The sequence below is a fragment of the Rhagoletis zephyria genome, unplaced genomic scaffold (genome assembly GCF_001687245.7).
Source record: "Rhagoletis zephyria isolate East Lansing unplaced genomic scaffold, Rhagoletis_zephyria_1.1 Rzeph_scaffold_02271, whole genome shotgun sequence".
In the NCBI taxonomy this organism is placed as follows: Eukaryota; Metazoa; Arthropoda; class Insecta; order Diptera; family Tephritidae; genus Rhagoletis; species Rhagoletis zephyria.
This window is the reverse complement of record NW_016159355.1, coordinates 12,261-22,941: the sequence shown is the minus strand read 5'-3', so window position 1 is coordinate 22,941 and position 10,681 is coordinate 12,261. Positions and strand designations below refer to the sequence as shown.

General features: G+C 34.4%; 1 long non-coding RNA gene across 2 annotated transcripts; it reads left to right on the top strand.

The window, feature by feature from the left end:
• Positions 1–8,008: 8,008 nt before the first annotated feature.
• LOC108366433 (uncharacterized) lies at positions 8,009–8,997 on the top strand. 2 transcript variants are annotated; one of them, XR_001848081.1, is made up of 4 exons: positions 8,009–8,087; positions 8,150–8,245; positions 8,314–8,500; positions 8,565–8,997. It is a non-coding gene; the product is annotated as an uncharacterized LOC108366433 (long non-coding RNA). The 2 variants fall into 2 exon arrangements; XR_001848082.1 differs by having other exon boundaries at positions 8,150–8,249.
• Positions 8,998–10,681: the final 1,684 nt, after the last annotated feature.

Genomic DNA, 10,681 nt, shown 5'->3' with positions numbered 1-10,681 from the left:
GAGAAGTAAATTAATATTAAGCTGGAAAACACAAGTTTTGTATTATGATTGTTTTCTTTTCAAATGAAATTTATTGAAGAAACTGAGAAGCATTTTAAAGATTAAACAGAAACAAAAAAAAAAAGACTTCGTTTTGAGGAAAACATGTTCAAAAAGCATGAAAAAAATTTCCAACATTTTGCTTCATAAGCACTACAAAAATTTTCTAAATCAATTTTTTTTTTTAATTTTAATTGTTGCACAGGTCTCTAGCAATAATTTGCCTTTAACAGATTGAAAAAATATCAATTAGTCGACGAGTTATAGCCAAAAAACCATATAAACAATATGCTGAAAATCGGCATTTGACTGCAAAGTTCGAAGGTCGATTAAAAAAAAATTCGAACTAACAAAAACAAACGCCGCGATACGGGTCTTCTAATTTAGCCTCTTTTTTCACCCCTCACTCTCAGAATCGACTTTACTTTTGCTAACCTGAATTTGTTCCACAGTGTTATGGTAAACGCGTTTTGGTAGCAAAAGATGACGATGCCCTTGAAAAGGATTTTTCGCTACAGCAGGGGATCTTGTACAATTAAATAATATAAATATAATTAACTGGTAAATATTTGATTTAAATTACGATATGGGTAAGGTACTTTTATCATACAAGTTGTATGTACGTATTCCCAAATCATTTTGAAAAAAAATTTCCTTTATTTTACGTTGGTAAATATGGTCACCGTAACCATACTAGACAAGATGCACCTGATCGTTAATACCCCCATTATTTTACGATACAATCCTTAATTTGTTCTCACAGTTTAAAGAGTATAAATTAGGGATAAGCGATCATACGTATCATAAGTCACAAGGAACTTTCTCTTAAATGAATACACTTAACTAAAAGATAAAAGTTATTTCAATTTTATATGCGCCACTTAGCATACAACGATATCAACCGGTTTGACTTTCATCAAATCGCCATCCCACTTTTCGGAGTTCGGACAACTTTTCTGATTGTCACCTGACGAACAAAAACGCCATCCCAACTACTAACTTACTGTTTCGATAACAACAAAAGCTAGCCCGCATGAACATGCACACTCACCTATTCGCATTATGCTTGGTGAAATTTTGCTTTTATTTGTTCTCTTCCTGCAACTTAAATTAAGTTTTGATAATTCCTAATAATCTATTCAACAAAGTTTTCCCACAAAAATGCTCACAGTGCCCGTACTTTGCATACTTCCGGCGCAATGTACATCCGGGACAGGGATTAAATGATTTGTATTCGCGTTCAAGTGTACGAAGTTACTTACATCAACGTCCGGCCCTGTGCTGTGGAACCTACTTAAGCCGAACAATCGCTTTGTCAGTCTGTCGCTGAGGTTTAGCGTTAATGAATTCTTAAACAGTGTAACGTAAATTGAAATACTTATTCTGATTTTCATCTAAGTAAGAGATTATTGTTGCCCTTATTGTGGTAAACTTTCAAGTTTAATACAAAAGTGGTGGCTATTCCAAACCGCAAGTGTAAGTGGATAAATGTATCCGTAGATACAAACATATGTAAATGCATATGTACAATAGGGTAGTCCTTAAAAATGGAGTGAACGATTTTTTCAGTCTCATCCGCTCAATCGGTAAAACCACGGTCACAGATATCATATAAATTTTGGTCCCGATTGGAGACGGTTAAGGCGTGTCGCAAAGTTGTCAAATGCCAAATGCCTCTATGGACCCAAAAATTAAAATTTATTTTAATTTAATACCCAAAATCGATAATACTTAAGTCGAGGATATCACATATAAATTTTGGTCTCGATTGAAGTCGGTTAAGATGTCTTCATAGGGTAATCTGAAGTTTGACCCCTGTGCGACACGCCTTAACAGACTTCAATCGGGACAAAAATTTGTATGTGATATCTTCGACTTTTTTGAGTCTTCATAGAGGAATATCGTCTCCAATCGGGACCAACATTTATATGTGATATCTTCGACATATGAACATATGTATGCACAAAGATACTTCTTCAAACTGAAGTCCTAACTTCAGTCTCTTACGGTAGCACGAATTTAAAAAAAAAAAACAAGTCTAAATTCATGTGGAGCCGAACATTAAATACTCGGCGCAAGTATTAAATATAGTTTTTAACCTTTCTAAAAACTACCGCTACATGGTAGAAGAATATTCTGTACCAAGGCTAACAATTGTGCCAAGTTTGGGAGGAATTAGTGTAGCGGTTACCAAGATATACACATGTAATCATTTTCCAAAAATTTATAATACTCTTATTTTACGTCCAAAAATCATTGTCATCAGTGTCAAATGTCAATTTCAGTGAATAAGCTTCAGTAGGTACTAAAATCGCGCAGTTTTCGTATTTCTGGGCTTAGTTACGGTACGGTTTCAATACCGGCCTTCCTTGGGTAAAGGGCAATCTACATACGAAATTTCGTTGAGATATCTCAATTTTTGCTCGAGTTATCGTATACATGGACGAACTGACATGGCTTAATCGACTTCCCTTTTCATTGTGATCATTTATGTATACATTTGTCTATATCTATCTCGATTCGTTTTGGCTGTTACAAACAACCGTTATGTGAACAAAGTTATGGTACCCTTGTACACAAGTGCGTTCGGGTATAAATATATATATATATATATATATCCCCTTTTCCCTTACGGTCCGATACTCTGCCATCCCAAAAAGCACATCAAACAGTGACTCGTTGTGGGTGTATAGTTTTTTCTTGCAGCGACCCTGCAAACCATTTTTTCAGAGTATTCTGCATTGTAAAGAAATTTTAAAGAATTCGTTAAGATTTAATTCGATTTTTTGCGGAATTTTCTAAAATGAAATAAATTACGCACACTTCCATTCTTTTACGAAATTTCGGAAGAAAATCTGTGAAGCAACGAAAATAATGCTGTTATGTGAAGAATATCTTTCAGAATTTTTCCAGAATTTTCCTTATTTTTCGTACAGAAATTTCTTTACGAGTTCGTGTCAACCCCTTCATATAATTTTCTTTGAAGATTCGTAAACAAATCGTTACAGAAATGAGATACTCCTAACGATTTCCTTAAGATTTCGGGAACTTTGGTTTGCAGGGGAGTCCAGTTTTGTTTGTTAATCATCGCTCATCGCTCATGACGATTTATTTTAAATCGACATCAACGCTTGGATCACTTGTACGCATTGTGTATCCCTCCATGAATAAGTTTGTAAAAGTAAATATTAACATATGAAGATTTTTGGCCATGTTATTTGCATGGAGCCGAAGACGTCGATAACGATGTTAATCGGTGATTAGTGTCAATCAGGCTTTGAGCAACCGGCCCTAAATACATAGAGCGTGTGTGAATCGGTAACAAAGTTCGCAGCGAGTAAATTTTTGACAACTATGAGGGGAATAAAATTTCAGTAGCTCATGAGGCTAGTGAAATTTTTGACAAATGTATAGAAAATTCTGACAATCGCAAAGATTGTTGATGTGTGTAATTTTTCGTTAAATAAAAGCTTAAATTGATGAATTGCAATCAATGATGGCAAATGTTTTCTTAAAATATTAATTTCACTTCAAGTTGTAATATGTTATTCCGCATAAATTTGCGGTTATCAAAAATTTACTGTTGTCAAAAAATATTTCATTTCACACAGCAGATTGGCAAAACTCTCTCACCATAGTAAAAATATTATTCAACAGCTTTCCCCATAGAACTTTGTTACCGATTCACACACGCCCATACAATCAAAGTCTATACTTTTACATGTTGTCTAAGTTTTTAGGTGTAGGTGTTCTGAGAAAGACGAAAATTGTGGAAAACAATTTGGAAAGGATGCTGCTGATGAAGTGCTTTTCGGAATCAAAAAGCCAACTGTGTCGACCAGCAGTCGGATTCTAACTTTCGTTATAGCTAAAATACGCTAAAATGCGAAAGCTTACATTTTATCCGCTTTTCGCTAAAAAAATAGATTAGACTAAATTTTAGTATCCGCAAGTGGCACTATTCAACAAAAGCAAATTGCCTATTTTAATTGTGATAAATAGTGAAAATCGAGCAAAAAATAGCAGCCCCAATTTGGATTATATTTCATCTCCTGTAGCGTAACCATGGCTAAGTTACAAAGCCACTCGCACCGATTCGCAAAGACTATTGATGAAAAGCTTTCACAAAAAGGCAAATCTTTAAGAGAATGTACGCATTGCTATTTCGAATTTTTTGCCCAAGGGGAGTAGAGTTTTGAACATTCTTTTCACAAATTAGTTTCAAAAACGTTCGGATTCTTTTCAGGAGGTTATCAATGGTTTTTGGTAAATGTGTGCCTAAAAAATTATGCAACTATGTATTGTATGAAAGTATTACGTTTACCTGCACTGCCTCTACACTAAACCTAATTTTACAAGCTTTAACTTATTAAACGCGAAAGCAAAAGAGGAAATTTAGAAGAACCAAATTTTGGAGGACACTAAAAGAGAGGATATATTCAAAAACCCATAATAAAAAGTTTCGACCTCTACAAAGGGGTGTCTGTACGACCTGAAGTATATATGTAACACTCGTGAATCTTTGTTATGTAATCAAAATTTTCATAACAACAATATTAGTCCGCGAAATTCGAGCGTTACATATATGTAAAACTAGCGTTTAAAGAGTTAATTTATTTTGCTCATCTCGCAGAACAAGGAAAACGGCTATAATTTATGTAGTTATATAGATAATTAGATACCATTCAGAAAAAATTTCACTTGCAGTAATTTCTACGTGGTAAGTGCTCCTCTATTATTTGGTTTCATAGGGACTCGGATTCCTTTCCTGAAGTAGTAAAGAAATATCGCTGTACCGTTTAAATAATATCTGTGGAGAGTTGGGGAATACTGAAACCTTAAGTGAAAATGAAGTGTTTTATGAACTGCCTTATGAATCTCTCCTCAAGGCATATCTGCGAGACATGTAGTATTTTTTTTTTTAATTTACGAATTTCAATAATGCCATAATTAATGGCTAGATGAAATCATTTATGTACATATGAAATACATATTTTATTATGTAGCTCATTTCAAGGGGGAGGGGGTTGAGTATGGTAAGCAGATAACTTGTGTCAAAACCAAGCTAATTGGACAATGTTTTCGAGTACTACTTAAACACATACATATACTCATCATTTGAACATAAAAAACGTTGCGTGGCAAAGTCTGTCTTACGAATGCTAAGTCATATTTTCACATTTTATTTACTGACTTTAAAATTTTTTTTAACGCTTGACAGCATTTTATATCAAAATAGTGCAATTTTTTAGCTGCTATTAATTTCGCACAGAAAACGTAATCATTTGACCTAATGTGCAGTGGTCAAAAGATTATAGCCGAAGCACTTTTTTCCAAGTTTTAACGTATTATTTTTGTTGTCATTGAACTTTTGTTATTTTTGTTTACAAAAAATATAGTTCATTCTTTAACAAAACCCGTGTAAATCCAAATTTAAAAATTTGTGCAATATTAAAAAAAATTCAACAATTTTTCGTGTAAATTTCGAACTTTTTAAAAACTCTAAAAAATCAATCAAAATTTTTAGCCATTTGTAACTCATACTTTATTCTACCAGAATTCAATGCGCTACAAAACTGCATACTAAGAATTTAATTAAAAAAATTGAAATTTTAACGAAAATTTGTCGAATTATTTTTTTAAATTGCGTAAATTTTTAAGGCAGTGTCACTCGATTGGTACATTTGTACAGATTTGTACATTTTTATATTGGGCTATTGGTAAAAAAATGGGGAAATTTTGATTTTTGTAGTTAAAAGATTGGTACAGCGATGTTCTATTGAAAATTTTCAACAAATTAATTTTCGTGATTGGGATAAAGAAAAATATTTTGGGTATTCGCACAATTGGGATACGATTTGCACCAAATTTTGGAAAATACCCAATCGTGTGATGCTGCCTTTAAACTTGTATTTATACGGCTGTTTTAAAGAATGCACTATAAAAAAACTAACCAAAATTAAATAACAGCAAAAATAATATTTTAAAACTAGTGAAAATTTGGTGCGGCTATAATTTGTTCGACTACCGTACATAAGTTGACTATGATTACCCGGCCGTGCTATCATAGTAGCACAATACCACTAAGCGCATATTAAAATTTTCAGGCAATAGCCTCATGCGATCATCGATTATATTTTTTGTTGTTTGTGTGAAATATTTTATGTAGTTTTTATGTAGTTAAAAAAAAATTTTGCCAGACTGAAAAGCATGATGGCGGCAATGTTTGACAGGCACGTTCGACGATCCCAACGGCAATGGAAGGTAAGAAATGGAAGATGGATGACATGAGAATGAAGAATTATGAAATAGCAGAATGTCGAACCAAAACGAATTTAAAAAATCTGACAATGCGAATGGCGTCAAAATGAAAGAAATGCAAAATAGCGAAATGTCGAAACAGAAAAAATATTTGACATGCTCGTGTTCAAGGGTTGCGTGCAACAAAAAGAGTTGTTGTGTTGCCCCATTCAATATTAAAAAAAATTTAATGTGGTTAGAAATGCAAAATAGCGAAATGTCGAAACAGAAAAAATATTTGACATGCTCGTGCTCAAGGGTTGCGTGCAACGAAAAGAGTTGTTGTGTTGCCCCATTCAATATTAAAAAAAATTTAATGTGGTTAAATACGCTTTTTTTATTAAGTTGAAAAAACTACATATTACGCCAGCCAAAAAGTGTATAAATAAATATATAGCAAGTTGCTATAAGATTTATTTATAAAAACGGTATATGCTTTTGCCTTAAGGTGCTGGCCCAATGCAGGCTTGCTTTGCTTGCTTCGCTGCGAGAAGTGTCAAAAATTATTTCGAATATACTAAAACGTATAAAGGCTGGCCAAATGGCAGCTTTTCTTCACTTGCTTTAAGCGCCTCAAAGTTTGAATTAGGCAAATGTTTTATTTGAAAGCGTTTTGTAGGCTTTTGACAAAGAGGTATGTTCCTCTCTAAATACATAAATTCAAACAAAAATTTGCTTACTTAATTTAAAAAAGTCACAGAAAATGCAGGTAATTCGAAATGAAATAAAAATGATTCATTGTTTCCATATTTATATTTAACATATCGTTATCTTATAGTAAAAAGTTGCAAAGCTCACTATTACAAATTTTACACGAGAGGAAAAAACTTCTTCTTCAAGTAAATCGCTTTTTTAAGTTATAGTTTTTTTTAGTAAATGTAGATATAGATATGTATGTATCATTATTATAATTTCTTTTAAATACAAACATTATTTCGCATTAATTTAAAAATAAATCTGAAAGTTTTTCATACATTTTCTAGAGTTTTCTAGGAAATGATTATTAACGTTAAGGGAACTGACATTGACTTTTCAACCAGGCAGCTGGTTACTTTGACAGCGTTCCAAGCCACCATTCGGCCAAGCAAGTTTTCAAAGTAAATCAAAGCAAATTGAAGTCAGCAAGGCGTGCAAAGCAAGCCTGCATTGGGCCAGCGCCTTTATTCATAAAAAATAAAATTGATTTAAAGAGCTCTATACGGTAACATTAAACAAAATCGATTTGGTTACTTTTTAAGAATCTTGGCATAATATTTAACTTAACTTTTTGTGCACCCATCTGTGCACCTTTCTGTTTATTATTCTCAATTTTTTCTTCTCCTTAATACTCATTTGACTGAGATTCAATTACGCCCAGTAAAAATCATGATAAAAACATTAGAAGGTAAAAATATTTCTCAATTTAGATTTTAAAGTTTTTTCTGAAACTTGAATGTAACTCTGTGCGGAGAATGAGAGAATTGAAAATCAGGTGATCTCAGCTGTAAACAAACAAAATGGCGCTTTCCATACTTGGACTCATGGTGAAATAAAAATAAGGTGATATCAGTAATCCAATATGGCGTCGAATTTGACAAAATTCGCCATCATAAATTACAATGTTGCTTACTCTATTTTTAGTTCCTATTTGTGTTTCCAATAAGAAATATACTGTAGGCAACACTGTTTCTCTGTTTCCTTTTTTACTTTGACATTCGCCTGCGTTCTCACTAAATTGCGTAAAATTTTCGGAACTTTTAGTTGCGTTGGTAAGTTATCTGTATTATATTTTCGATAGTTTTGGTTAAAGTAATACTTTTTCCTTAACTAGCCCCGAATAAAGACTAAAGAGCATTCAAAAAGCGCCTTGCTGCTGTTCCTGCTGCAACGTACCACCAAATTGGTTTGTAATTCAACATTGCGATTTGTAAGTATGTATGTACATGCATATAATTTATACATTTTCTATTAAATGTTGTGCTTGTCCTCAACCAGCTTTACACTGTTCTGTTCCTGGTGGAACATAGCACCATAGTGCCTGGTGATTCCACATCCCAACAGCAAGTTGGAAGTCGGTTCCTGCTTCATTGTGCCACCTTATTGCTAGGTGAATCAACAACCAAGTTTGTTGCTCTTGCTGCATTGTGCCACCGTATTGGTGTATGATTTAACATTGCGATTTGTAAGTATGTGTGTTGTGAATAAAATTCATACATTTCTATAAAACTTTCACTTTGTTCAACCAGCTCTACATTGTGCTGATCCTGCTGCGTTGTGTCACCTTATTGTTAGGTGATTCAACAACCGAGTTTGAAGGCTGTTACTGCTGCATTGTGCCACCCTATTGTAACGTAATTTGAACTTCTGAGCTGTAAACTTCTTTCGTGGTAAGATTGTACATAAAGTAGATCTTTTGTTAAAATGTAAACATGTACACGTTCTGAGATTTTGTAGAATAAAGAATGAAACATACATAAACATACATAAGTGGCAAACTATTTCACTTTGAAATCGGGGAGCTATGGTATTAACCGATACTGTATATAAATACACAAAATAAACAAACATTTTATTTGTCACGTAGAAAGAATCGTTTCGTAGCTTGGTGATTTTTAGTCTACAGTTGTATACTAGTTGTTAACCCTCTGGAAGATATATCACAATCTAGCTCTAAGTGGGAACTCCAAAAATGGTTCATTACTTTAGCTTTTATTGATTGGATTATTTTATTATTTAACGGTGTGAAGTTTCATAATACGACTTTTATGCTTACGACATGCAACAATACGACAGTATACAACACCTAGTGAATATGTTTTATCCTTCTAGAGGATTAAATGAACTAATTATTATTTTAATTATTGACGTATTATTTTTTAATAGAATATGTCAAGAGTACCTTGCGCTTTGTGCCATACGACATGGCCAGGTGCAGGTGTAAGTCGTTTTCAAGTTCCTCAAGAAGAAATTAAAAGAAAAAAAATGGAGTGAGGCCGGGTGTGTCAGAGTTTGCGAATTACATTTTGATAAATGTGACTTCGATATGGAACCTGGTGCTAAACGCAAAAGGTTGCGAAAGGATGCCATCCCGATGAGGGTGGAATATTTATCCTCTTGGAAAGCACCAGTTCCCATAATCACTTCAAAACAGGATGCTTCAACACAAACCGAGTATGAAAAAAATGCATACATATAAACAAATATCAATGCCAACATATTTACGTTTTTATAGTATTAACCTCACTGTTACGATGCAACTTGAAAATATAACAATGCTAAAAGCGCAGGTGGCTGCGCAGCTGAAGGAAGCCAACGAGTTGAAAGCTTTCAGAAGTGGTATAAACTTGAATTTCACAGAAAATCAAGTAAGTAAATTAAGAAACCCTGCTAAAAATATACATTGGGTATATGAAGATATTGCGTGGGCAATACCATTACATGCAGCAGGTCCTAGGTTTACCGTTGCCCTCGGCGTCCACTTTGTCGAGATGGCTTCAGCGAATGAAGTTTCACGACGGCATTTTAAAATTCGTTTTAAACGAAATGCACGCGGCAAGCACATGGAGTTGGTCGACAGAGTGTGCCTCATTGTCTTCGATGAGAGGGCAGTTGCCCCATCATTTGAGCACGACCCACTTACGAACACTGTGAGGAAGCCTGCAAGATATGTGCAAATGGCTATAGCAAGAGGACTCAAGCAATCTTGGAAACAACCCGTTTTTTACGCTTTCGACTGTAAAATGACAAAAAGCATTCTGGAAGGCCTGATTTCCCAGTTAGAAAATGCAGGCTATCCCGTCGTTGGCATCGTATCCGATATGGGAAGTGCCAACCGAGCTCTTTGGAGGGCATTAGAGGTGTCCACGGGTAATTATAGAATTAAGAGCAGTTAAATTTGCATTACTATAAGCAATTAAAACAATTAGGTGCTTTCATTAATTGTAATAATTAACAGTTATTTTTTTACTCTTTTTTATACAGAAAAGACATGGTTTTCGAGTCCAAGCGGTGACAGTGGCAGAGTTTTTGTCTTTGCAGACGCGCCTCACCTTTTAAAATTACTGTGAAACCATTTCCTGGACAGCGGGTATGTTTTCCAGAACAAACAAATATGCGCAGAAACGATAGACCAAGTTATGAGATGTACGTCAATGTCCGATTTGTCCATCACCCATAAATTGAAGCAGCAGCACCTCACTGTCCGGCGCGAGGGTCGACAAAAAGTGAGACGTGCGGCACAACTGCTATCGCATAGCACTGCTAGTGCAATCAGACGTTGCTATGCAATGGGTTCGCAGCTGACAAATCCTCTCGAGACAGCAGACTTTATTGAAGTCATCGACAACTGGTTCGACCTTCTCAA